A 27,443-nucleotide genomic window follows, 5' to 3' on the forward strand; every position below is an offset into this window, starting at 1 on the left:
AAGGCCCTGCCTGGCCTTTTGCTGTATTTAGCAGCAGTGACACCCGTCTGACTCCATATCCCAGCCCCACCCACACTCCCTCGACCCGCATCAGCAGTCCCGGCCGGGGGAGGAAAAGGCAAGATCCGCACAGAATCTGGAGAAAAGGGAGGGGAAGACCCTGCCCGTGGAGGCAGCGGGACGGCCCAAGGGTCCCGGGGGGCCCTGGCAGGTGACACACGGGGACCCTCCGCTGGTTACCTGTGCTACAAACGAATCATGAAGGGAAGGAGGGGGTGTCCGCTCCAGGTCTACGCGGGGCCCCCAGCCGGGGACTCTGGGTGTGTCCTCTCAGGGGCCAGCTGTGGAGAGAGAATGACGGAGACGCTGTGAGCGAGAAAGTCCGGGAGAGGAGAACGGGGCAGCCGGAGTAAGAACAGGCAGAACGGGAGAGAGAGGGCAAGGGTGCTCAGAGAAGAGGCCAAACGCGCGTTGAAAACACACAACACCACCACCGCAGCACAGGTGCCCACGTGTGGTACCGCGGACACGCACGCCTACTACACAGCAGGGCATAACCTCCCACAGCACCCGTTGGGCGCACCCATCGAACAGCACGCAGTCACTTTCCGGTTACCCGTGGTGCTCAGGTTCCACCAAGTTGCCGTGAGTGCCCCATGGGCGAAAACCGGACCACCTCTCCCAGGGGACATACCAGGGACTAGGTCCCCACAAGCGCCTTGTCCCCTTGTGGGGACACCCACCCGCGTCCGTGGTTCCTCTGGGCTCCTGTTTTAGGACAGCTTCTTTACCAGAAGTTGTGGAGGCATCCGCATCGAACGCGACCCTGCCCCTGGCCTCTCTAACACAGGAGGGCGGGTCCCTGCCTTCCGGATCTTGGGGACGCTGGGAGGCAAGGCGGTGACCTCCGCTGGGTCCCTCCGCTGGGTCCGCAGGCGCCTGTGTTCTCCACGGCTCCGCACACACCTGCCGGTGACCCAGAAGGCAGCCCAAGGGTTGAGAGCTGGAGGTCACAAGCGTGAGCCAGCAGGCGGGCTGGCAGGAGCAGAGCCCGTGACACGAAGAGGCCCCGCTGTCAGGACGCCGCTGCCTGCCACGCGCTGCCCCTGATTCCGGCACTCTGCACACACTACCTAACCCTTCCCACCGCCTCTAACTCCCTACGCGGTGCGAGCTTTTACAAGCCCCATTCCGCAGAGGAGAGGACCGAGGCTCAGAAGGGTCCCCAACGTGCCCAAGTTCCCCCAGCCGGCAGTGGCCAGGCCGGGGCTTGAGCTAAGGCAGGCTCGCTCCAGAGTCCCTCCCTCGTCCTCCGCCGCTGTCACACAGAAGATGCTCCTTGTACTGGTCTCTTTTAAGACCTGAAGCAAATATGGCAAAAATGTGGAGATAAGCCACAGGTGAGTGACCTGCTCTGCTCCTGCGGGCTTTTGTTTTCATTTCAGGAATGCCTGGGGCAGTCAGATTCCAAGCGATAAAAAAGAGTGATAAAGAGAGGAACACGGGCAGGCGGGCGCGGGGGGCTGGTTTCCCCTCCGGCTCCTCCGCCAGAAAGAGCCAGGACAAGGCTGTCACAAGACTGCCACCACCCCACCTGGAATGCCAGGTGCACCGCCCTGGCGTGGAGGGCGGCACAGCCCCCTGGGTTCCTGGGGCCACATCCGCAGGAGGCGCCAGGATCCTCCTGCACAACTTCTGATCCCAGTGGTGACATCCAGGCTCGCGCACGGGGGCAGGGAACCGACCCACACCGGGATGAGGTGTTGGGGGCCTGAACGCCCCGATTTGTGCGCCACAACACAAGTAAACATCACCTTTATAAACTAACAAACAGCCCCGGCTGGTGTGGCGCAGTAGATTGAGGTCCAGCCTGCAAACCAAAGGGCTGCCAGTTCAATTCCCAGTCAGGGCACAGGCCTGGGTTGAGGGCCAGGTCCCCCCCCACCCCCTGTAGGGGGCACACAAGAGGCAACCACACATTGATGTTTCTCTCCCTCTCTTTCTCCCTTTCCCTTCTTTCTAGAGATAAATAAGTAAAACCTTAAAACAACAACACATAAGTCACCACCATGAAGCAATGGGTGTGGGGCGGGGGAGGAACAGTGAGGTCCAAAGAGCAGCGACTTGTTGGCAGCTGTTAAAGCTGGGCGGCAGGCAGCTGGGGACTTCAGCACACGGTCTAGTTACTTTGTGTGTTTTTGAGACTTTCCATAGTAAAGCAAATGCTATGTCAATGTTTAGCAGGCCTGGGCTCCTCTGAGATTTGGGCGCCCAGAGTGGCATCTGTCTCCCACTGAGTCCATGCAGAGAGGTCCAGCGTGGGGTGCCAGTTCTGGGGTTGGAGTCTGGGGGCAGGGATAGTTCAAGTCCCTGCTCCCCCACGCACGGGCTGGGTGACCTAGGGCCACTGACTGCACCTCTCTGGGCCTCAATGCCACCATCTGTAAAATGGCAGGACCCCAAGCTGCCCCTCTCCCACCGTGGTGGAGGGCGGGGCTCTCAGCACAGACGTTGGTAGGGATGCTATTGGTCTGGATATTTCGTGAGTGCCACTAAATGAGAACAGGTCAGAGGTGCAGAGGCCTCCAGCTTCTGCCCCCAGTCTCCCCTGCACGTGGTCTCCGGCTGACTTCAGGCCCCACCCTGCATCCAGGCTGCCAGAAAGCAGGAGGGGGGCCAGAGCTGCTGCATTTTTAACAAACGGCCAAGACTCAGAGCAGCCGGCTTCTACAAGGCTGCTGTGCGCGCATCGCCGGCCCCATGCCCTCCCTGAGCTTTCTGCCAGAGAGCCGGGTCGGGTGTTGCGTGGGTGAGAGGAGGCCTGGGTTCCCGCCCCGGCACGCCCACTCACCGGCTGCGGGCCCAAGGACAAGCTCCGCAGCCCGCCCTTGCCTTCAGCCCCCTCTAGAAAATGCAGACAACATCACATCCCCCCGTGAGACTGTTTTACGTGAACACCGTTACACCTCCCGCGTTTTGTAAGTGACACACACAAGTTACACAGGCACCCCTCGGAGATACTGCAGTGAAGTGCGGCAATAAAGCATGTGCGGCGCAGTCTTTTTGCTCTCTCGGCTTCAATTTGTAACAAAAAACGCAGTATCTGGGAGGTGCAATACAAAGCGGTATGTCCGTAATTGTTTTTAATTATGGACACTGTAAATATGATGCACTCTGGCCACGCCCGCAGCTTTCTGGCCACAGAGGTCCCAGGCCCCAGGTTTGCTACCTGGAGGGTTTATATGTCAAACACTTCACCCACGAGTGAGGCACATAGTCTGACAGAAACCGCTGGGCACCAAGTCTCGAATCCATCCAAACCCTCCATTACCCCCATTTCTCAGATGGGATCATCGAGGCTAAACGGAGCAGTTACAGGGAAAGTAGGGGTCACGCAGACGAAAGAAATGTGCCTGCCACCCACATGTCCAGGGCTCAGCAGGTGTCCCTTAGCTCTCAGCCAGCAGGCAGAGGGAGCTTCTAAGCACACAAATGAACCCAACTGTTGGAAAAGAGAATTTGAGGTGCCTGGATATTTGATGATGCTGAGGAATTGGGATTAAGATTCTAGGTGTAGCCCTGGCTGGGTGGCTCAGCTGGTTGGAGCGCTGTTCTGTACACCAAAGGGTCGCTGGTTTGATTCTGAGTCAGGGCACATGCCTGGGCCGTGGGCTAGGTCCCCACTCAGTAGGGGTGAGTGAGAGGCAACCATACATTGATGCTTCTTTCCCCTTCCTTCTCCCTCACTTCCCCTCTCTCAAAAAATAAATGCATAAAATCTTTTTAAAAAGAAAAAGGAAAAACCCACAGACACCACCTGCCACCCATTCGGATGGCCACTATCCATGAACAGAAAATCCTGACACTGGCGAGGGCAAGGACGAGAGATTGGAGCCTTTGCGCACTGTCGGTAGGAACGCGAAATGGTGCAGCTGCCGTGCAGAACAGCCTGGCGGTTCCTCAAAAATTTAAAAATAGAACCAGCACATGATCCAGTGATTCCACTTCGGGGTGTCCACCCGAAAGGCCTGGAGACAGGGTCTCGAAGAGACGCGCTTCCACCATGTCCACGGCGGCTTCTTCCCAACAGGCAAGGCGCAGAGACAGCCTGAGCGCCGGTCCAGCCGCAGGAGGATGGAGACTGGAGTGCGCGCGAGCAAAGGACGCAGTGCTGCTGGGGAAGGAGATCCGCACGCGGGCTCAACACGGGGGACCCTTGAGGACGCTGCTAAGCGAGACGGGCCAGTTACAGAGAGACAAATGCTGTGCGATTCTACTTCTGAGGTCCACACACAGGGAGAGGAAGTAGAATGGAGCCTGTCAGGGGCCTGGCCGGGAACGGGGCTTGGGGAGGCACTTTCACGGGTGCGGTTTCGGTTCTGCAAGATGCAAAGGGCGCTGCGGCTGGACGGCGGTGACGGTTGCACAACCACGCTGACTGTCCTCCGTGCCAATGAACGGCGCATGGAAAACTGCCTGACGCAGTAAACTTTATGTTCTGGGTGTTGCGCCACAATTTTAAAATGGAGAAAATGGACAATTAAAAACATCAGAGTTTTAAATACAGATACTTATATGAAAAATTCAGTGAAACAGCATTGAGTTCCTTCACGTGAGTGACCTATCAGGGGCTCAGTCACAGTCACGTGGGGCTGCAGCAGGGGAGGGCGCAGGTGAAGAACGCGTCCATCAGGGCAGAAAGCTGCCTACACAGCGCCGGTCAGGAGGAATGGTGGGAAAGGTCAGGAGGGACGGTGGGAAAGCCCGGGCCAGCCTCGCTCAGCTGGCCGGACTCCTCCCACAAAGAAAAAGGTCTCCGGTTCAATTCCAAGTCAGGGCACATGCCTAGGTTGCAGGTTCAGTCCCTGGTCAGGGCAAAAGGCAGCCAAGTGACGTTTCTCTCCCTCTCTTGAAAGAAGGAAAGAAAGGAAGAAAGAAAAGAAAGAAAGCCCTGGCTGGTGTGGCTCAGTGGATTGAGCTCCAGCTTGCAAACTGAAGGGTTGCCGGTTCAATTCCCAGTCAGGGCACAGGCCTGGGTTGCCCGCCAGGTCCCTAGCAGGGGGTGCATGAGAGGCAACCACGTATTGATGTTTCCCTCTCTCCTTCCCTTCCCCTCTCTAAAAATAAATAAAGTCTTAATTTTTTTTCTCATAGTGCAACACTTTTAACTACAAAAGTACTTTAATATCAACTATCACACGTCTGTGTATTTGGTTGTTTATTGTTTGCCTGCTGCACAGGAAATATTTATTAAGTGAATCTGCGGAAGTAAAACAAACCCATTCATTCATTCCAGGAGCAGCCTGGTGGAAAAGGCAGGTATGAAGCACCCACTGTGTGTCCAGCACACATAGCTGAGGATGCCGTAATGACGCCGCCCTTGGCCTTGGGGAGCACTCCCAGGGGTTCTCAACCAGGGCCGGTATTAGATGCCCCTCACCTCGGAACACACTCAAAAGCTTCCGCAAAAGAGACTCGCAGGGGTGACAATTAGAGTGCAAAGTTGCCGACCCAAAATTGCTCATGGGAACAGAGGCTTTTAAGAGCCACCGTGTGGCTCCTGTCCTGCATCCCAGAAGGGAGCGGACACACAGAGCAGCCACCCTCCCAAGGGCGCATGCGCGAGTGGGAGCGCGCTCTCCCTGCGGTAACGCCCCTGAGATCTGAGGCTCGCTTGTTCCTACACGCGGCTCAGCCAAAGCTGACAGATGCACCTTGCAAAGCTGGCTCGGCCCCGCGCTGCCTCAGTCTTGGGCCTTGCGCCAACTCCATGCCCACTGATCCCTCTGGGGCCCCGAGGAGCCCGAAAGGACGCTGACTCACGTTTCACAGCTCAGGACACAGAGGGGTCAGGACGCTTGCCTCAAACCCCACCATGGGTCAGAATTTGAACTCAGACCCCGTGACTCTGAAGAACCTCATTCCTCACCATCTGCTAGAAAAATCAGGGAAAGCCAGGCCTGGAAACCATACGCAGCTCAAGAGAACAGCCGTGACGCATCAATGACAAAGTGTCCTTCCAGAAACTCGTGTGAATTCCTCCGGCACTTGTAATGCGATCGGAGTTCTGCGTTGTCATCGGGAGCTGTACAGAAGCCAGACAGCTTAGCGGGGTACGCATTCAAAGGCCCCGGTTCACACCAGGCACAGGCGAATGTTAATTTCCCAGGACAAACTTCAGTAACCCCGGGGTTACTTGCAAGTCATACAAATGAAAGTTGACGGAACTCTGTCGCTGCCTGACGGGACACCGCAGGACAAGAAGGTAAGCGGCAAAAGTCGGGCTGCGGCTTTGCCCAACACGGGTTCCCCAGCCCTCCCCCTCCTCCTCCTCCTCCCAGAAGCCTTGCCAATTCCAAGATGTAAACCATGACAGTTCTGAGTCAGTCTTTCTCAAACAATGGGACACGTCTTTGAGGGTTGTGAAATCCAATGAGCAGGTTGTGAGCAGGATTTTTTTTTTTCCCAATGAAATGGTGCAGAGTATAAAGCAGAATGGGGCAGGATAGAAAAGATTAAAAGGCACCCCAGATGTTAAGCATTAAGTATCTGTTTGTGACACTGGTTTCATTTGTGTTTGTTTGTCTGGGTGCATATTTCCTACCATGGCCGAAACACCTTGCCTATCCCCCTTACCAGTCATTCACTTCCCCAGGCTTCCTCGCAGCTAGATTAGCCATAGTTTTCTGCCAAGAGTATCAGCCAAAGTGTATACAGTTGGGTGCAGCTCAGTGAGACTTTCGGGTAAGACTGTCACAGACTTTGGGAAAGGTTCTCTGAATGTAAAAACAGAACAGTTCCTCTCTCTCTAGAGACAGAACATCTTTTGCTCCACGCTCCCAGCTTGGAATACAGTTGAGACAACTGGGGCTGCGGCAGCTATTTTACGACCATGGGACAACAAACTTGAAGCTGATAGGGTCCTCTGCCAAGGATGACTGTTGAAAGGAGAGGAAAAGGCTGGGTTCTTAACAGCTCCTCACAGGCTGCCTGCCTCCAGACTTCCTAATCCCGACAGCTTAAGCCCCTATTAGGTTTTCCTTTATTTGCAGTCAGGCACAACCTGACATAAATGAGCTTGCACTTCTGATGACTTTGTAACTCATCACAAGGACTCTGATAGCTTTCCATAGGTGAGGGACTAGCCTCTGTGAACCCACTGGGAAGAGAGGCCCGGACAAATGAGAGGGGGCTACTGGGAGGGGAGCTGCAGAAACACGACCGTGGGGATTGCCAAAGTGGCCAGAAACACGCATGCTCCCTAGTCCCACGCTCTGTGGCTCCTCCAAGCCCAGAGATGGGGTCTGTTACCCAACCACTCAACTTGGGCTGGCCTTTTGACACACCTTGGCCAACCATGTGGCAGAAGTGACAGCGTGTATTCTCAGGCGGTGCCTAAAGACACCTGGCACACCTTCTCTCTCTGCCCACTGCTGTGTGAAGAAGGCCAGGAGTCCCCTCCATCATCACGGCTCACAGCCAGCCAAGCACCAGAGGCAGAGCGGCCTCTCTGACCTCCAGCTGACCACAGACACCCAGGTAGGACCCAAAGCACCCGGCTGCGCCCAGTCCAAATTCCATCCGTCAAGATGACAGTTTTGTTTTCAGCCACTAGGGTGCAGTCCAAAGGTGGCTGTGACAATGTCTCCGTTCCCCAGTGCGATCTTGCCACTCCCCTTGAATAGAGGGAAAAGTGTGTGACTAGACTACTTCAGCAGGGACGGGGCGACAGAACTGCCACTGTGTGACTTTTGAGGCCAGGTCACTAAAGGCAATTTAGTTTCTGCTTTGTCCGCTGGGACGTTGAACCCGAAAGCTTGATCGGAAAGCCGCCTGCCTACTCTGAGGCCACCACGCTAGGGGGACGTCAAAGCCAAAGCCAGGACCCGAACAGGCCACCAGCAGGCACTGTGGATGACGTTCGTATCCTCAGTCAGTGCAGCCGGTGCTGAGCACGTGTGTGGACAAGCCTTCTGCCCCTTGGCTCTGAGTCTTCCTGGCCCGGGCCCCAGACATCAGGAGCAGAGATCCACTGAGTCAAATGCCATGTGAAATTTTTTAAAAAGATTTTATGTATTTCTTTTTAGAGAGAGAGGAAGGGAGGGAGAAAGAGAGGGAAAGAAACATCAGTGTGTGGTTGCCTTTCGTGCACCTCCTGCTGGGGACCTGGCCCACAAACCCAGGCACATGTCCCAACTGGGAATGGAACCTGAGACCCTTTGGTTTGCCGGCCTGCGCTCAATCCACTGAGCCACACCAGCCAGGGCCATGTGAAATTCTTGACCCATGAAACCCATGAGCACAATTACTACACTTGGGGGTAACATGTTAGCAGCAGCAGCAGACACAGCCCTCCGCAGACCAAGGGCCCGGCGCTGCGCAGAAAGAGATGCGCCAGCTGGCTCCTTACAGTGGCTGGGCCATGGGGGGCGGGGGGCGGGTGGCAGGGGGGGTCTCAGGCAGTCAGGAGCAGTCAGGCAGGGTGTTGGGGGCTTAAAGCAACACTTATTTAGCCGTCAGTAGGGAAGTGCTCGAGTATTTGGACAGTGGGTGTGGCAGGGCGAGCAAGGAGTGTAACCCAGGCTGGGTGGGTGGATACAGGAGGAGAGGAAGGGTGAGGCCTAGGTCTGCACAGAGAGGAGAACAGTGGTCCTGGGCAGAGAGACTGGGGAAGTGGGAGGGGAAAGACTGGGTGAGTCCAGGTGTGAGGTCAAGGTTGGCCCTCGGTCTCTAGAGGGCTGTACCTGCAGCTGCTCCAGCACAACCCCCCCACCCCCATTCAGAGGCCCTGCTGAGTGACTTTAGTTTGCAGCAGAGGCAACATTTAAAATTCACAAGGATTTTCCCCACACAACACTACTGAGGGCCATCCCAGGCGACCCTCTCCCCTCTTGCCCCTCCCTCCCCCATGTCCGAAAAAATCAAAATCTTTACAAAAATAAATAACAATAAAATTCATGCGAATTTTAAATACTGCCTCCACTGCATGCATCCATTCACCCACAAATTCGCAGAGGTCACTCAGCACCTCCTGTATTCCTGCCCCATGCTGAGCGCCAAGACTCCAGTGGGCAAACACGGCCGTACCTTCCCGGAGCTGAAGTCCGCCAGCAAGAACATCAACCACACCTCGCACAAAAGACTGTGCAACGCCCGCCGGGCGCCCTATGGCCTCTGCTCCTCCTCACTGGCCACCGGCTGGCCTGCCCAAGCATAGGGCCAGCCCCTGCTTAGGAGCCCCCGCCAGACAGCTGAAGTTGGGAAGGCCAGGCGTTTGAGGTGGTCCAGGCCTGGGCCCGACACCCTCGGCCCCCATCCCTTCCTGCTTCTCCATCTTCGTCATCACAGCCAAGGCTCTCCCCCGTGCGCCGGTGGCAGGTGCCATTCTAAGTGCTTCTTCCCATTTCATTTCATTCTCATGACAGCCCTGCGTGGATGGTGCCATTTCCTCTCACACCCATTTCACAGAAGAGGAAACCGAGGCAGAGAAAGGTAAGTGGCCCAAGGTCACCAGTTAGCAAACTGGCAGAGCCCAGATTTGAACCCTAGCCCAAAGGCTCCCAAGTCCATGGGAACCCCAGGATGCAGCCAGCCGGGCTAGCTCCCCCACCAAACCCCAACCAGTGACTCTATGGCATCCCGACAGGTCCCCACCACCCGCCAATAACCCACTCAGGCCCTCGGCCCTTACACTGCCCCGAAATGCCACAGAGAAGTCAGTTCATTTCCCGCACATCTCAGCCTCCTGGACAAGTCTGGTGAGGCACCGTGGGCTGGACCCAAAGTACCGCAATGCCTGCAAGCTATGCTCTGCTGATGTATTTATTTCTCAGGCATCTGTGGTCCATCGAATGGTGACCTCCCAAAAAGATATGTCCACGACCCAGAATCTGAATGTGGCCTTCCTTATTTCGGGGAGGAAAAAAAAATCTTAGCAGATATCATTCAGTTAAGGATCTCAAAATGAGATCACCCTAGGTGAGTCTCACATTCAATAACCTTTAAACAGAAGAGAAGGCACAGAGGACAAAGCCTGTGGAGACAGGGGGCAGAAGGAGGGAGCCATGAGCCAAGGACCCCTGGAGCCAACCAGAGCTGGAGAAAAAGGCACCCATTCTTCCCTAGCAACTTCTGCCCTGCTGGCCCCGCCCACAACCGGCTGGCCCCGCCCACGCCTTGATTCGGGACTTCTGCCTGCAAACCTGAGAGGGAATACACTTCTATTATTTTAAGCCACCAGGGCTGTTGTACTTAAGGCAGCCCCAAGACACTGCCGCAGGATGTAAGTGTATGACGTAGGTAGACTCATGTCTCTGCACTGGGCATGTAACAGGCGTAGGACATACAGACCGAGCATCACGCACCATCGCCCAGGCCATTCACTGCACAAAGGACCCCGGACGCGAGCGCACACCCAGCTGAGGTCGTGCGGACTCCAGGGGGACCCAGGTGGAAACCCACGGGGCTCGTGCCCTCCCCGGGGCGGCACCAGGCCAGTTCCGTGCAAAGCCTGGGGGGCCGGAGGGGAGCTGGCTGGGCCTGGGTATGGAGCTGCCAGCCAGCGGGCTGTGTCTATTTCAAAGCCCGAAAAGGAAAGTGTGTGGGGGGGGGGGGAATGTCGATTCCTGGCCCGCTCCCAGCCCTTTAGGGGAAGGAAGAGAATGAGCCATTTGAAGAGCAATGAAAACGCACACCATCTTTCTTCTGAGTGACCTCCAGAGCTCCGGAACCAGGAGTGAGTGGAACAGCGGGAAAGCGTGCCCGTAAAAACGCGGACTGCGAATCAGAGGCCCGAGGTCTACCTCCTGAAAGCCCAGTCACACGCTGGAAATGTCTTGCGCGTTCTCGCTTTTCCCTTTTGGCCATTCGCAGAGATTGGAACGGCGCCTACGAAGCTGCAGGCCTGCCTAGAAAATCAGGAACCTCCAGAGAATTTTGAATTCTGTTCCTTAATGCCAGGTTAGAAAAGCCAGGGAAACTGAGGAAAGGCTGGAAGCAGGCAAGGGGCTGGAGGGAGGGGAACCCGGGGAGTGGTTCCGAGGGCTGGACGGGCACAGGGTCTTCTAGGCATTGGGAAGCAGAGAAAGGTTCAAGAAGCGGGGGGGGTGGAGAGAAAAGAGGCAAAGGGGAAACAGAACACGCGCCCCCTGCTGGGGACCTGGCCCCACAACCCAGGCATGTGCCCTGGCTGGGAATCGAACCAGCGACCTTTTGGTTCCCAGGCCGGCACTCGATCCCCTGGGACACACCAACCAGGACACCTGGAAGGCTTTTAAAATAAAGACTGGGCCCTGACCAGTCCTGGCTCATTTGGATGGGCATCATTCTGCAAAGTGAAAGGTCATTGGTTCGATTCCCAATCAGGACACATGCCTGGGTTGCAGGTTAAGTCCCCAGTATAGGTACGTTCGAGAAGCAACTGATTGATGTTTCTTTTCCTCTTTCTCCCAGCCTTCCTCTCTCTCTCTCTCTCTAAATAAATAAATAACCTTTAAAAAAGTAAATTAAAAAAATGAAGACTGGATCTCAGAATCAGCAGGTCTGGGGTGGGGCCAGAGAATGTACATTTCTGGTCCAGGGGCCGCACCTGGAGAACTTGCTACTCCAGAAGCTTCTGTCCCTTTTAGTCTTTCTGGGGCTCTTGCTCTCCTGTGGGACGCAAGCCACCGGTTCCCAGCCAGTGTCCAGGCCCCTGACCAAGTGGCCCCAGAGGGTCACCTCCAAGGCTCAGGAGGGTCCAACAGCCATTCCCAGACTGATGTCCTAATAAACAGAACTTGGACTTGCTTTGTACGTCAACACACCCTCCCCAGAGGGTGAGTCACGGATGCAGGCCTTTGTGCCTTTGCCAGAGACGTTCTTTCTCAGCTTCCTTTGCAGCCAAGTGTGGACATGGGAAAGATTCTTACATTTGGGCAAAAAGACAGAGCCTTAATTCGGGAAGAGCATTCGTCCCCGCTCAAAGTCTCTTTCTGCTTGAAAGACAGATGTGAAGTCTGATGACAATGGCCGGTGCTACAGCAGTGATTTTGTGCTCCTGAGGGGACCTAGTGACCTGGCACCACTGAGCTGCCAGCCATGCCCAGAATGGCCCCCTGCTAGAAAGTCTCGTTCCAGAAGAAGATTAAAAGCCTGGATTAAACACACACCCAACTCCATGACGCAGCTATTCCACTCCAAGGTATTTGCTTAACCAACATGAAAAGTATGTCCACAAAAACATTTGTACAAACATTTCCGTGGCAGCCTCGTTCACAACAGCCCCGAATTGGAAACAGCCCAGGTGACCATCCGCAGGTAAATGGATAAACAAACCGTGTTTTCTATTCCACACAATGGAACGCAGCTTAACACTAAACAAGAATACGCTGCTGATATGTGTAATGGGCATGGTGGATCTGAAATAAATCATCCTGAGCAATGGAAACCAGACCAGAGAGACCACCCATGGTGTGGTCCCCTTTAGACAGAGGTCTAGTGCAACTGATAGGAAAAAATCAGAGGTATCATTGCCTAAAGGGGTGGGAGGAGGGGTACTGACCGGTACTGACTAGGAAGGTCCATGAAGGAATCTTCTGGTATGATGGATCCAAGATTTTATTCATTTATTTTTTTAGAGAGAGAGGGAAAAGGAGGGAGAAAGAGAGGGAGAGAAACATCAATGTACAAGAGAAACATCCATCAGCCGCCTCTCGCTCACCTGCAACGGTGGGGGTGGGGGGGCGGGGGGGGGGGCCTGGCCTGCAACCCAGGCACGAGTCCTGATGGGAAATCGAACTGGCAACCTTTTGGTTTGTAGGACAGCGCCCAACCCACTGAGCCACAGCAGGCAAGAGCTGAAGGACGTGCTCTGTATCCAGATCTGGGCGACTGTTACACAGGAACTGGGTGTCAGATGCATTGAGCTGTACACTTAGGATCCACGTACTTTGTTGGACATAATTCCACAGTATCTCAGTAAAGCACAGCTAGTGTGCAAGAAAAAAGAAAGCCTGCGTGAATCCATTATTGTTGTTCGCAGCAAGCAGTTATGTGAGGTGATTTCCACGAACCCTGAATGGAGGACTAATGAGCTGTATTGATCCCGGGGGGAAACACGGGTTCCTGGGAGTCTCTGGTCACAAAATTTTCATCAACCGATCGATACAGCACCATGTTTTACGTGTGTTTCTGTTTAAAGACACGCTATTTAATATAAATTGATGATCCGTTCGTGCTGAGCTCACAGCCAACAGCGCTGTGATTCACACGTGAAGGAAGCTTCTGGAACACACACGGTTTCTCCGTGAGGCACGTCGGAGCCTTGCGGAGCAAAGGCAGGCCAGCCGGCACTTCCGTATTGTACTGGAGAGGCATTTCAAACGGCTAAGTCACCACCAAAAAAAAATCCATAAAAATGTGAAAACATGGCCCTTAATAAATGGAGACAAAGGTTCTTGTTCCCAGCGTAGGAGCTGGAAGAAAAAGGCCCAGAGCCACCTCTGACCTCAGCTGGAGGGCAGGCACGCAGGGACCCCCGGCAAGTGGTCGGGACGGCACTGAGATTGGGGGATTATGAAGAACTTGTAGCAGGTGGGTGAATTCACAAAAGGGGCCCATGCCAATCATGAGTGTTGGCTGTCTAGGGCTATGTCCATCCAGACCATAACAGATCTACCCTTTCCCCAGTGATTTCCCTTACAGGAATGAATCATACAGATACAGCCTGATACGTCTAGACTCGCAGGCTCAGAAGGTTTTCCGGTGATGGGTGTACCAGCAAGATGCTGGGAATGACCCACTGGCCACTAGTAGGAAACAGGTTAAATAAACGACAGCCCATCAGCTGGGGAATACTATGCAGCCATGAAAAAGGTGGCACGCAAACAGCCAAGCAGCATAAGAGATGCTCAACACCACCAGCCACCGCGGAAATGCATCACAACCACAGTGAGAGCCCACACACACCAGCAGCAGCGGACGAGGATGCGGGGGAACCAGGACCCTCCTGCGCTGTTGGCGGGAATGTAACAGGGCGTGGCTGCTGTGGAAAAGTCTGGGTCGTTCCTCAGACAGTTCAACACAGAGTGACCGTGTGACCCAGCCATTTCACTCCTACACAGACACCCACGAGAAATGAAAACGTCCGCACCAAAATTCATGCACACATGCGCATTCATAATGGCCAAAGGGCCCAAGTAACCCAAACGTCCATCAGTGGGCGTGGCACGTCCAAGCAGCGGGGTCGTTCTTCAGCCACACAGAGCAAGGCCGGGCTGAGGCACCACAGGGCGGACCCTGGACACGTGATGCTGCGTGCAAGAAGGTGGACACAACAGACCACGTATTGCACGGTTTTGTGCTATGAAGTGGCTGGAACAGACAAATCCATGGAGACCGAGGGCAGGCTGGTGGTTGCCAGGGGCTGCGGGGAGGGAGGAATTTGATGCGACGTCGTGACCACTGTCCCGCTGCAGAGCAACGCGCCACTCCCGTGTTTGTGCCGATGCTGGTGTAAGCAAGCCCACTGTGCTGCTGGTTGTATTACTGTGTTACAGGTACAAGAGCCATAGCAGTGCGCTGCACCCTTCAGGTTTGTGTAAACACAGCAGGTCCTCCAAGAACCCTGTTCCGTTACCACACGGATGAGATGCCAGGAGAACGGCTATTGATAGTAATGAGCCTGTGGTACAAATGGTTTCGCTGTATATGATCCCCAGTTTGATTCCCATTCAGGGCACATGCCTGGGTTGCGGGCCAGGGGGCGCGCGAGAGGCAACCACACATTGGTCTTTCTCCTTTCCTTTCTCTAAAAATAAATAAAATCTTTTTTAAAAAATGAGGATGTTCTTTGTATACTGATAGGGAAAGCTCTCCAAGACTATTGGCTTTATGAAAACAATGAAGAACAGCCTGTATTAAACGTTACCATCTGCTTAAAAAGAGTAGGAAAGAGATACAAGGATATAAAAAGTGCCTTTATGTATCTGAAGATCGCTGAGAAGAATCTGTGGGGCACTAAACACAGCTTAGTCGCACAGGGACCTCACAGACGGGAACAAAGGTGGGAGGGAAACATTTCACTGCGTATTTTTCAAAAATAATTTCTGACTTTTCAGCCGTGTGAATGTACTAACCACTCCAAAAAGTAAATTAAAAAAAAAAAATCTGTAAAGTATTACTTGAGTCATCACTAATCAGGTGAGTGTTACTTGCAGCCAAACGCAGCCAAACTAGAAAGCTACCCAGGGGTATAAGGAAGTACTGGGATTGGAACCAGGGTTTCCCGGACACCAAAGCCTGGGCTGCTTCCCAAGCCGCCCCACTACCCCCTTGGTCATGCCCACGTGAACTGTGGGAAGCTGAGCATCTGCCGGACTTGAGACAACTTCCTTCCTTCCACCCTACTGCGTGGAAACGCTTTTCTTCCTGAATCCCGCCCAAGCCTGATATCTGCCCAATTCACCTGAAGATGCGCGTCTGGCGTGGCTCAACATTCCCACCCCGGGCAGACCCCAAGTCCGCCAGAGCTCTGCAATCTCCCGGAGCAGGGCCCCCTCCGGGGCCCAGCTATCTCTGGACGGCTCAAACACAAGGCAGGCACCTCCTTTGTTTCCTAACCCCCCATCTGCTCTAGGTCTCACAGGCAGCTCTGTCTGGCCAGCCCTCTCTGTGCTCCCTGGCTGCAGGGCCGCCGCTCCCTGGCCTCCTGCTTCCTCTCCAGCCCCTTCTAAATGAGTCCTGCTAGGCGGCCAAAGTGACGCATTTTATCACAGGCTGTGCATTCCCCTCCACAGGACTTTTCACGGACCTCCTACTGCCCCACAAGGAAAGCCAAACACTACCTGGAGGTGCTGGGGAGGTGGGGGTGGGGGGACCAACATCCCTGACCTCCTGGAGGTCATGTTCTTGGGGCGGAGTCAGACCTTGACAGACAACATACGGCAGAGCGGATGACAGGTGGAATGGGAGGGGCAGGCAGGACTGACTGGGAGCATTTTTAGCTAAAGTGAGGAGGGCTGCCTCACGGAGAAGGTGAGTTTGAGCAGATACACAGGAGGGAAGGAAAGGAGCAATGTGAACACATCGGGGCGGGCATGCCCAGCAGAAGGAACAGCATGTGCAAAGGCCCTGGGGCAGAAGCATGCTGGGGGTGCTTGAACAACAGCAAGGAGGTAAAGAGGGGCGGAGGAGGCCTGGGGGGCCGTGGCGAGGACCTGAGCTTCAGTCTGCGTCCAGAGCCACAGGGGGTCGGATGTGGGTTTTCACAGGATCCCTCCAGAGGCTGAGTGGAGAGCGCGCTGCAGGAGGCAAGAGGAGGAGCAAGGAGCTCAGGGAGGCGGCCGTGGTGACCAGGGAGGAGGAGAGACACGGCTGGATTTCAGATACGATGGCGGAGCAACAGGGTCTGCAGGTCTACTGGCTAGGGGTGTGAGGGAGAGTCCAAGGACCCTCCAGGACTTGGGACGGGTGGGAGGGCGGAGCAGCTACAACCAGGCAGCCAGGCAAGATGTAGAGGGCAGATGCCCCTTTCCTTAAGCTCTCTTGTTCGATCCAGCACCTTCCTCGGGGAAAGCTGTTTCTCAGTAAGGCCTCTGATGGTCCCAAACCCACCGACTGCCTTATTAAAAGGGGGAATGTCGACTCCCCCACGGCCCAGGGCAGGGCAGGGGGAGGGGCTGCTCGGAGGAGGAGAAATAGCTGTGGGGCCATCAGCCCAGAAATGGGCCAGGCCTCCAAGTATCCCTCTCACAGCAACGCTTCTAGTTCCTTGTCTCAGAATCTCTCCTGACCCTAAAGTCTAAACAGAGTTTCCAAGTTTGTATTTGACTTTGAATCCTTAAACTTTCTTGGGGATACGCTGTGAGGTAGGGATCCAATTTCATCTCTTTTCATAGGAGTGACTCCCTCACCCCCGCCCCCCACCCACCCCGATCTGGCCAGCAGCCACTGCAGTCCCACACTGCATGTCTGTATGTGCCCGGCTCCTGTCCTGGCCTGTCTGTTCCATTCCACGGGGAGAACACCCATTTCTATTTATTCCCTGATTCTAGAAATAGAGCAGATTCAGCTGGACAGGTAATCAATAATCAGTATGTGCAATGAAGCTGCAGACGGTGACTGATGGTCAGGGAAGCGAGCTGCCTTCGACAGGGGTCCTGGAGGAGGGCATTAGGGGAAAACGAAGGGAATCCAAGAGTAAATTCTGGAGGCGGCTGATAGGAAACGTGCCGCTGGTGTTTCAGTTGTGATATAAAATGTTAACAATGGAAAAAAAATGTTAACAATGGGAAAACTGGGTGTATAAGAACTCTGGGCTGTTTTTGCAACTTTTCTAAATCGAAAATTATTTAGAAAGAGCAAAGTTATATATATTCTTAAAACCTCAACAGTCTTCAATGAACTTTAAAAACAGAAAACATGTTGGAGCCCTGGCCAGTGTGGCTCAGCTGGTCAGGCGGCATCCCGTAAACCAAAAGGTCATGGGTTCGATTCCCAGTCAGGGCACATGCCTAGGCTGTGGGCTCAGTCCCTGGTCGGGGCGTGTCCAAAACTGATCGATATTTCTCTCTCGCATGGATGTTTCTCTCCTTCTCTTCTCCCACCCTTCCCCTCTCTCTAAGTATGGCCTCAGGTGAGGATAAAAAGTATATATATATATACTTTTTTTTTTAAGGCACAGAAGATGCAGCTCCAGCCTGCTCACTGAGAGCCTGGGCTGGCCCTCAGGGTCTGTGTTATGAGGGGACACATCCCTGAGGGTCCTGCCTGTCCGTCAAAGCTCCAAATTAGCCACAGAGCCCTTTGCCGTCCTCCTTCTCTTACAGTCTCATCCACACACAGCAGCCACTCACATCCCTCTGCTCACGGCCCTCCCCCGGCTCTCACCTCACCCAGAGGGAAAGCCCAAGCCCTCAGCACAGCTCACCTGGCCCCACACCGTGTCTGTCCCCATTCCTGCCTTGTCCTCCTCTCCCACCCTCTCCCCCCATTCACTAGCTCCGGCCACACCAGCCTCCTCAACATCCCTCCAACACACCGGGCACGCACCTGCCTCAGGACCTTTGCACCGGCTGCTCCCTCTGCCTGTAGGCTTTTGCCTTTACCTCCTGTTCCCCACTGTGGGCAGGCCGGGGAGACTCCAACGGATTTGTCTACAACTGCAGGCCCTGCCCCCCACCGGCACTTCCACCTCCTGCTCCTGTTTTACTTTTCTGCAAAGGGCTGATTACGATCTGACAGGTTGTAAAGTTGATTTATCTTATCTGCTGCCTGTCTGCACCAGGGTGCTGTCTGCTTTGTGCGCTTTATGTCAACACTGACTGGATGACTGAGGGGCCTGGCTCTCGGTGACCACGGCTGATGCTGAACCGTGCAGGCGCCTGACCCAAGACCGACCGGGACTGGGGGAGGGTGGTGGGTCCTGGCGGAGGGGGACGTATCCACAGGCTGACCAGAGAGACTCATGGGGTCTGGGCTCCAAACGTGCATGGGGGGCGCTGGGACCCAGAGGACACCTGGCGGTGGGAGGTGGGAGAGTGGGCGAAAGGTCACGGGAGTACGCGTGAAATTGGGCCTCAGCGCAGAAAGCTGGTCAGACAAGGGAGTGCTGGGCAGAAGTACTGACGGTGCAGACACCGTGTGGGAAAGAGCCGTGCGGACAGACAGAGGGACGGCGAGAGGCTGGCACATCTCTACAGGACTCCCCGTGCTCCCCCAATCTGCAGGCGATGAATTCGGTCAGTCAGCACCAGTGGTCCCTGTCCACTCAGTGCCAGGAGCCACCCCAGTTACAGGACGACTGAAACTCTGGGCAAAAGTGAAAAGTGCCCCTTAGGGGGTGGCACCGCCCCTGTGAGCCCCATCAAGCCCAACAGGCACCCCACACAGCGGACGGGACCTCCCAGGCAGCCACCCCCAGGGTCGCATGGGCTACCTGGACGTCTGGTTCCTGGGTGCCGTGCAAGAGCACATTTCTCAAGACCACAAGCAGGAGTTAAAGAGCTAAAACCAGCCACAGGGACCGAGACAGCGGCTTCCGATCCTCATGCAGGAAGGACTCTAGAACGTGGGACGTGGGGCGCAGTTCTCTCCGTTTCTGTCTGACACCACACAGAGCCTGAGCTGCTCTCTCTAGACTTCCACACCCTTATGAACAACAGGGCAAGTGTGGCCCAAAGGACCACCCCTGGTCTACCCCTGGCTGGTGTAGCTCAGTGGACTGACCATGGGCTGCGAACCAAAGGGTCACTGGTTCAATTCCCAGTCAGGGCACATGCCTGGGTTGTGGGCCAGGTCCCCAGTGGGGGACACATGAAAGGCAGCCACACATTGATGTTTCTCTCCCTCTCTTCCTCCCTCTCCCTCTCTCTAAAAACTTTAAAGGACATGTTTTGGAATGATCACTGCACCCCGGAACAGGAAAACACCCATAGGTCCATCACCAGGGGAATGTGCAAATGTGTTGAGGCACAGCTGTGTGATGGAATACTACACAGCAATGAAAAAGGAGCAAACCAAGTGCCAGTTCATGCAACGTGGAAGAACCTCAAAAACATGATGGCCAGTGAAAGAAAACACCGCTGTTGGATCTCACGCATTAAGAATTAGAATCAGGAAGGTGGTCCCCGGGGGGCCCGGAGAGTGAGAGGGACAGGAAAGAGCACAGGGCATCTTTGGGGAATGGGGTCCAGCTCTGTCTTCTTGCCTGAGAGCTGGCTGGATGGGAAGTGTCCGATGTGTGAGAGCACGCAGCTGGAGGCTTATGATGCGAGCGTTTTTCTGTGTGCTAGAAGTCCACCCAAAGTTATTAAAAGGGGAAGAAAACAATTAAAAAAAGGAATAATTGTCACCCTCATCGACTGCTGTAAAATGGTGTAACTGCTTGGGAAGCAGCCTGGCAGTTCCTCAAAAGTTAAACACAGAGCAACCCTATGACACTCAAGAGAGAGAAAAATGCATGCATGTCCAGCTCTGGCCAGGTAACTCGCTCAGTAAGTAGAACAACAAATCAATATCTCTCTATCTCTTGCCTCCCTTTTGCTCTATAAGTTAAAAAAAAAAAAGCACGTCCACACAAAAACTTGTGCACAAACACTCACAGAGGCAGCGCTCACAACAGCGCAAAGGCGCGAACAAGCCAAATGCCCACCACCCGGTGAACGCATGAATCAGGAGACAGACCCACACACGGACGACGAGCCACAGAAAGAATGAAGCAGCGGGACGCTACCGTGTGGGGAAGCCTCGAAGACATGGCGCTGCGTGAAAGCAGCCAGGCACACTGCATGATTCTGTATAAATGAAATCTCCACAACAGACCAGTCTCTAGGGGCGGAGAGTAGATCCGTGGCTGCCAAGGCTGGGACAGATGGGAGAAATGGGGTCGGGGGGGACCGCTAAGGGGCACAGGGCTTGTTTTGGGGGTGATGAAATGTTCTAAAATTGATGTTGATGGCTACAGACCTGCGGATATCCTACAACCACAGAACCGCACGCTTTAAATGGGTGGCTTGAATGGTGTGTGAATTGTATCTCAATAAAGCTGTTTCAGAAGGGCTATGCAGCCCTGGCTGGTGTGGCTCAGTGGATTGAGTGCAGGCTGCGAACTAAGGGGTCACCGGTTCAATTCCTAGTCGGGGTCTCCATTCCAATGTCACCCCCAAATGTGCAGGCTCAGCCTCCTGCACCCTGCTCCCCCTTTTATTCGTTTTATTTTTCTTTGGCACACTCACTAACGATCGGACACAGTAAATATTCATGGACTTATTTTGTTTATTGTCTGTCTCTGAGGCAGCTGCTGCAGAAATGTTTAGTAAACACCGGGTAACCCCGCACAACTGTGCGATGGCCCACAGCGCAGCCCCAGGGGTCGCCGCCCCCATTTACAACGCTGTAGACGTGCGTACGGCTTGCTGGCAGATGGCAGTAAAGGGCCGTGAGAGAAAGAGGGGCATCTGTGTGTAGCTCCACAGATGAGCCACACTTTGTAAACGGGGAGGCCGTGGTTAAATAAACAGGCAAATTTTCTTCAGATGAGGCTAGGACGGCCCAGGTTCAGGTCCGGCTGACAACGACTACCTCTCTGAACTTGGGCAAGCCACTCCTCCCCGCTCCTCAGTTTCTTCTTCCGACTGAGAGGAACCACACAGGCCACCTCCCCCTGGCGGGGAGAGGGTTGGCAGGAGGATGAGATGAGTCAGTCCGTCTAAAGTCCACAGCCTGGGGTGCACAGGACACTAGAGACTACGGCCCTATTATCCAAAGTGGCTATTGTTCCCAAATCCCCAGGCTCAGGTTTCAAGAACTAAAACCACGGGGAAAACTGTTCGAGCACAAAGCACTTCAGTCTGCCAAGTGTGGGGCTGAGCCGACCCCCTCGGCTTTGGGTGCGGAGCTCTGGAGATCTAGGGACAGACCCAGCCCTGCTGGCCCCAAAGGACCCGGGCTCACCGTCCTCCCCAGGGCCAGTGGGGGACACTGGTATCTCCCCGCCATGGGGCAGAAACCCCAGCTCCAGGGGCGCAAGCCTTGGTGGGCACTCCCCACTCCACAACGGCCCTGGACTGAGTTTGACCTCTCGGATTCTCCTCTTGCCTTCAGCTCTCAAAATCCATCAGTCCTGTCAACTGCGTGGAGGGCAGGGGGAGAGGTGACCAGTGGAGTGAGGCTTAGGCTCTGCCCAAATGCACGACACCCTGTGTCCCTAGCAGTTCTGGAACTCTGCCTATTCCAACTTCACCCCTGCCCTTCTCCTCTTTTGTCCCTGCTATCAAATTGGTATTATATATTTTTTTATGGCAAGAGACAGCTTTTCTTTAACTTTTCGTTGAAATCACACGCCTCCCCAAATGCACGTATTATAAGCGCAACAGAGCATGTCGCAAATGATACACCAGCCGCCAGAACGGAAATGAGAAGGTGACCGCCTGCCAGGCTGCCTTTGAAAGGAAGAGCCTCACAGCAAGGTCAAGAGCAAGGGATCCGCAAAGTCCATCGGGGATGCGTCACCTGAAGACCTGACTGTCGCTGAGAGGAAACCGCAGTCTTCTGGTGGGGACCCTTCTAAAAAGCCAGTGTCACGAAACACAAGGAAGGGCTGAGAAAACACTCCAGACAGAGGGAAACAAACAAAAAACAGTGAAATGCAGCACGTGATCCCGAACCTGGTCCAATACCAGGGGACAGAGAGGTGTAGCTATAAAGAACTGTATTAGGCCCTGGTTGGTGTAGCTCAGTGGATTGAGCATGGGCCTGCGAACCAAAGGGTCGTGGGTTCGATTCCCAGTCGGGGCACATGCTTAGGTTGCAGGCCAGGTCCCCAGTAGGGGGTCCATAGGAGGCAACCACACACTGGTGTTTCTTCTCCCTCTCTCTAAAAATAAATAAATAAAGCTTAAAAAAAAAAGTGGGTATCAGGAACATCTGGATATAAGCAACTCGCAGGCTGACGGTGGTCTGCCTGGACCGCCCGCGGGTGTTTCACAGCAGACCTGGGTTCAGCCGGGGCTTAAACATTCTCTACATCACTCCCGCTGGCAGGGCTGTCTCAGGATTCAGTGAGTCCCCACGCCCCACACATGAAATGCTCCGCCAGGTTAACTCACAAACGAGGACCCTGAAACGACCTGAATTCATGCCTTGATCCCGCAGCTGACACACAGGCTGCACGAAGCCCAGGACGTGGCTTCTCCTTGGCCCATTTCTCACAGGCCACCCGGCAGTGGGGCTGGTCCCCAGTCCCTGGTCACAGCCTGTCCCTTGTGCCAGGGACTTGGCGAGCTCACCGTGATGGGCCCCGGGGACGCTGAGAAAGGGCCCTCCGCCCAGGAAACGGGTGTCCCTCCAGGGCCTGGACGGAGCCCCTGTGGAGCAGCGAGAGCCACAGTCACATCTGTCACGTTGACAGTCGGAGGTGACAAACTGGAGCCACCAGGTTTATTTGGATTGGTTTATACAGGGTCACTCTTGTGGCCAGGTTTTAGAAACCAGGAAGAATGTTTTTTTAAAAAAAATAATCTGGATTTCTGGCTTTTCTTTTAAGATTTTATTTACTTACTTATTTTTAGAGAGAGGAGAAGGGAGGGAGAAAGAGAGGGAGAGAAACATCGATCAGTTGCTTTACGAACCCCAGTCAACCCAGGCAAGTACCCTGACCGGGACCCAAACCAGGGACCTCTCGCTTTGCCAGACGACACCCAACCCACTAAGCCTCACGGGTCAGGGCAGGCTGTTCCTGAAAAACTGGAATATCTGACCCACAATAAGAAGTGAACTGCAACTGACCACTTTTGACGGGGAGGGGGCTTCTCTGCCGCCCAGGGCACACCCTTCTCTCTAACCTCACTGCTCACACTACACCCAGCATTCGTGTCCGGGCCCCTGGGGACATCTGGGTCAGTGGCTCCGACTCTCTGCTCAGTTGTGGGGCCTTGAGCCAATGGTTTCCCATTGCACAGCCTCAGCTTCCTCACGTGGGCAAAGGGCCAGTTGTACCCGAACCCTTGGAGGGTTGGTGTGAGGATAAAACCAGACCACCACGGAAGCAGCCAGTACCCAGGTGGGCCCTGTGACCCCTGGTCCCCACCCACTGCGCATTGGAGGCAGGTGGTATTTCTAGAAAGAGACTCGCGGCCAAGGCCCTTCTGTCACCGTGGGAGATCGGAGCCCGAGAGCACAGGGACAACAGGTGAACAGATAAAATGTGGCCCGGCCAACATAAAGGAATCTCATTCAGTGACAAAAAGGAACAGGGTACCAGCAACACTTGCCGCAGCGCGGGTGCGCCTCGAACCTGTGACACTGAGTGGACACAAAAGACCACACAGTGGGTGATGCCATTTATATGAAACGCCCAGAACAGGCAAGTCCAAGGGCACAGAAAGCCTAGAGGCTGTCAGTGATCAGGGGCCAGAGGTGAGCATTGGGGGTGACAACTGAGAATTATGAGATTTCTTTTGGGGGTGGTGAAAATGTTCTAAAATGGACTGTGGCAATGGCGTTCAACGCTGTGAAGATGCTGAAAAGCACTGAACCGCACCCTCTGCCGGTGAGGGACGTGAGTTACGTCTCATGAAGCCGTCCTGAGGGGAGCATCGCTGGAGGAAGAAAGTGGGAGCAGGGAAGTCAGGGTGCGTGCAGAAGGGGCAGGATGGTGTGGAGAGATGTCTGGGTTAGAATGCAGGCCGGTGGGAGCGGGGGGACCACCAGGGCCCCGTTGGCCGGGGCCTCAGTCACTACATGCCACTCGAGAAAGCCAGCAGGATCCCTGATAAGTCAGTCCCCAGTGTGGTGCCTTTACCAACTTCCCAGAACTTATCTCCCGTGAATAACGAGAATCAACTACAAATTGGCCAATCAGAGGCTGGGAGAAAAATGCTCGCATCACATAATAAACATCAGACTACGGTCATGGATCCAGAATACACAAAGAACTCCTACCACGCGGTCAGAAGAAGACAAACAACCCAATTTAAAAACAAACAGAAGAAGATCAACAATCGGTCCATGAGCAAATGAGATACCCAACCTCTGTCGTCATCAGGGAAGTTAAGATGAAGACCAGAAAGAAACACGGTCACATACCCAACTCAAAGCTCTAAAAGGACAAAGGCTGCTTGCTGCTCATCAAAGGTGGCAATGGGATCGTGGGGCGGGGACTGGAACGACCGCAAATTGCTGGGGGAAACGTTAAGCTTCCCGGCCACTCTGAAAAATGGCTTGCAAGTTGCTAATCATGTGAAATACGTCCTTCCACTCCTAGTATTTACCCAAGAGAATCAACAACATGCATCCACACAAAGATCCACCCGTGAACGTTCCCCGAAAGGGCCAGACACGCCGGAAACAACCCGCCGGTCCGCCGGCAGGCTTGAATGGACAAGCAAGTTGTGCCGTATCCACAGGGTGAAGTGACAGAAAGAAAGGAGCCACTGATACCCACAACACAGTTGCATCTCACGATCGACACGCTGAGTGGCTGAACCAGCCGCCAACACAGTGCATGATGGGTGATGCTCCTTACGTCAAACTAGAAAAGACCCAGCGAACCTACAGTTGAAGAAAGCAGATGACATCGCCGGAGGCCAGGATGCAGGGAGGGCTGACTGCGAAAGGGCCTGAGGGACCCTTTTCTGGGCGATGGAAAGGCTTTGTGCTTTGGACTAAGGTGGCGGTCAAAATACACCCAACACAACTCTTAAAAATGGATGTATCACATTGTAAATAAAATATATGTCACACCCTGGCTGGTATGGCTCAATGGGTTGAACGCGGGCCTGTGAATCAAAGGATGGCGGTTTAATTCCCAGTCAGGGCACGTGCCTGGGTTGCAGGCCAGTTTCCAGCCAGGGACGCACAAGAGGCAACCGTACATTGATATTTCTCTCCCTCTCTCCTCCCCTCCCCCTCTAAAGATAAATAGATAGATAGATAAAATATATGTCAATAAAGTTCATTAAAAAAAAAGAAAGACTGACTCTGAAATGCCTGGTTCAAATTGCAGCTCCAGCGCTTACTGGCTATGACTTACAGGGCTGGCATCTTCATTTTCCTGCCTCAGGGCCTTTGCACTGGCTGCTCTCTGCCAGGAACATCCTTCTGCAGACAGCAATGGGGCCTGCTGCTCACCTCCTGCAGGTCTTTGCTCAAACACCATCTTGTCAGCGAGGACTGGGTAAAAATGACCACAGGCGCCACCAGCCCTCTCCAGCCGTGTTCCTCTTTCTTTTTCTCCACAGCACTCGGCTCTCTGTCCTACCCTGGGTCTCCCCCACCGGCCAATCGGCTCCCCAAGGGCTGAGAGTTTTTTGTCTCCTTCGTGCCTTCTTCCCCCGCCCAGAGCCTGGCACACAATATACACCAAATAACCGCTGAATAACTGAACAAGCCCTGACTGGCGTGGCTCAGTGGGTTGGGTGTTGCCCCACACACCGAACTGTTGCCAGTTCAATGCCCAGTCGGGGCACATGCCTGGGTTGCAGGCCAGGTCCCCGGTTGTGGGTGTGCGAGAGGCAACCGACTGATTGATGTTTCTCTGGCACATCGATGTTTTCCTCACTCTCTTTCTTCCTCCCTTCCCCTCTCTCTAAACATCAATAAATAAAACCTTAAAAAGAAAGTGGTCGTAGCCCCCATTTGGAAACACGAATCGGAATTTAAAATACACATTCTCCAAGAAAAGATGCTCAACATCATTAAGGATATGCAAATCAGAACCAAAATGAGAGACGGCCACACACCTAGCAGTGCAGTTGTGATAAAAAGAGAGAGGAATCCTCACGTGTTGCTGGTGGGAATGGAAAACAAAGCAGCCGCCGTGGCACGCGGACTGGCAGCCTCTCAGGAAGTCACCATCTGACCCCGAAACTCCACTCCCAGGTACATACACAAAAGAAAGAAAAATGCATGTCCGCACAAAAGCTTGCTGGTCAATGCCCACAGCAGCAATTATTCATAAGAGTCATGAAGTAGAAATAGCGTCAATGTTCATTCACTGATAAATGGATAAACGGATTGTGGCCCATCCGTCCAATGCTGTTTTATTAGGCTGTAAAAAGTTACAGAGTTCTGATCCTCGCTACAACACGGGTGGACCTTGAGAACATAATGCTGAGTGCATGCAAGACGCCAGGCACAAAAGGTCCCCATATTGCAGGATTCTATTTATACGAGATACCCAGAACAGGCAGATCCGTAGAGACAGGAAGTAGATTAGGGGCTGTCCGGGGCTTGTAGTAGGGAAGGCGGGCTGGGGGAGCCAGGAGGCAGAGCTGAAATACGCACGGGATTTCTTCCAGGGCTGGTGACAATATCTGGAATCAGAGAGTGGTGACCATTGCACAACCCTGTGACTATCCTAAAAACCTGTGAATTCTAGGCTTTAAGAGGGCAAATTTTACAGTATGTGAATTACATCTCAATACAAAAAACTCATGAAAAAACGCATCCCTTGACGATACTGAACAGCTGGGACTTTTCTTAGGTCAGATAATGTCATGTGCTTATATAAGAAAATGCTTATTTTTGTTTATTACATACATACTTAAGTGTGTACAATTAAAATACAAAAGATCGGGGACTTGCTTGAAAGTGCTTCAACAACAGGAAAGAGGCCAATAGAGCAAGTGCCAAAGCTTTATCTGCGTGCAGCCTGGGGATAACTAACAGGGGTCGTTCTGTGCTCCTCTCTACTTTGGTGCACATTTGGGAATTTTCATAATTTTTTTAACTAACACACACACACACCCTTTGTCCCAGCAATTCCACCTCTGGGATTTTAACTTCCAGCTCTACTCATTCCCATAAATCAACAGTTGTTTGTGGTTGCCCATCACAGCCTTGTTTGTGAAAGCCTGGAGCTAACCTAAGTGCCCAGCGAAGGGGGACTGCTCCAGTAAGTTAGGGCCCTGCCATGGAGTACTATGCTGTCCATTTTATGCTGCTGTGAAAGACACTGAACTTGA

The 27,443-nt window shown here is 53.9% G+C and overlaps 1 protein-coding gene and 1 long non-coding RNA gene across 4 annotated transcripts in view; one reads left to right on the forward strand and one right to left on the reverse strand.

Annotated features, from left to right (window-relative positions):
- BICRA (BRD4 interacting chromatin remodeling complex associated protein) overlaps positions 1-27,443 on the reverse strand; it is a 75,840-nt gene that overhangs the window by 22,693 nt on the left and 25,704 nt on the right. For all 3 annotated transcript variants that reach the window (XM_053668302.1, XM_053668304.1, XM_053668300.1), the window contains exon 2: positions 241-341. The gene's annotated coding sequence lies outside the window, so the exon portion shown is untranslated. The remainder of the gene's footprint in view (positions 1-240; positions 342-27,443) is intronic.
- On the forward strand, positions 6,200-10,067 carry LOC128627919 (uncharacterized). Its single transcript, XR_008392213.1, has 3 exons — positions 6,200-6,265; positions 9,426-9,492; positions 10,010-10,067. It is a non-coding gene; the product is annotated as an uncharacterized LOC128627919 (long non-coding RNA).

Source organism: Artibeus jamaicensis, unplaced genomic scaffold (genome assembly GCF_021234435.1).
Source record: "Artibeus jamaicensis isolate MK-2021 breed Jamaican fruit bat unplaced genomic scaffold, CSHL_Jam_final contig_1526, whole genome shotgun sequence".
NCBI lineage: Eukaryota > Metazoa > Chordata > Mammalia > Chiroptera > Phyllostomidae > Artibeus > Artibeus jamaicensis.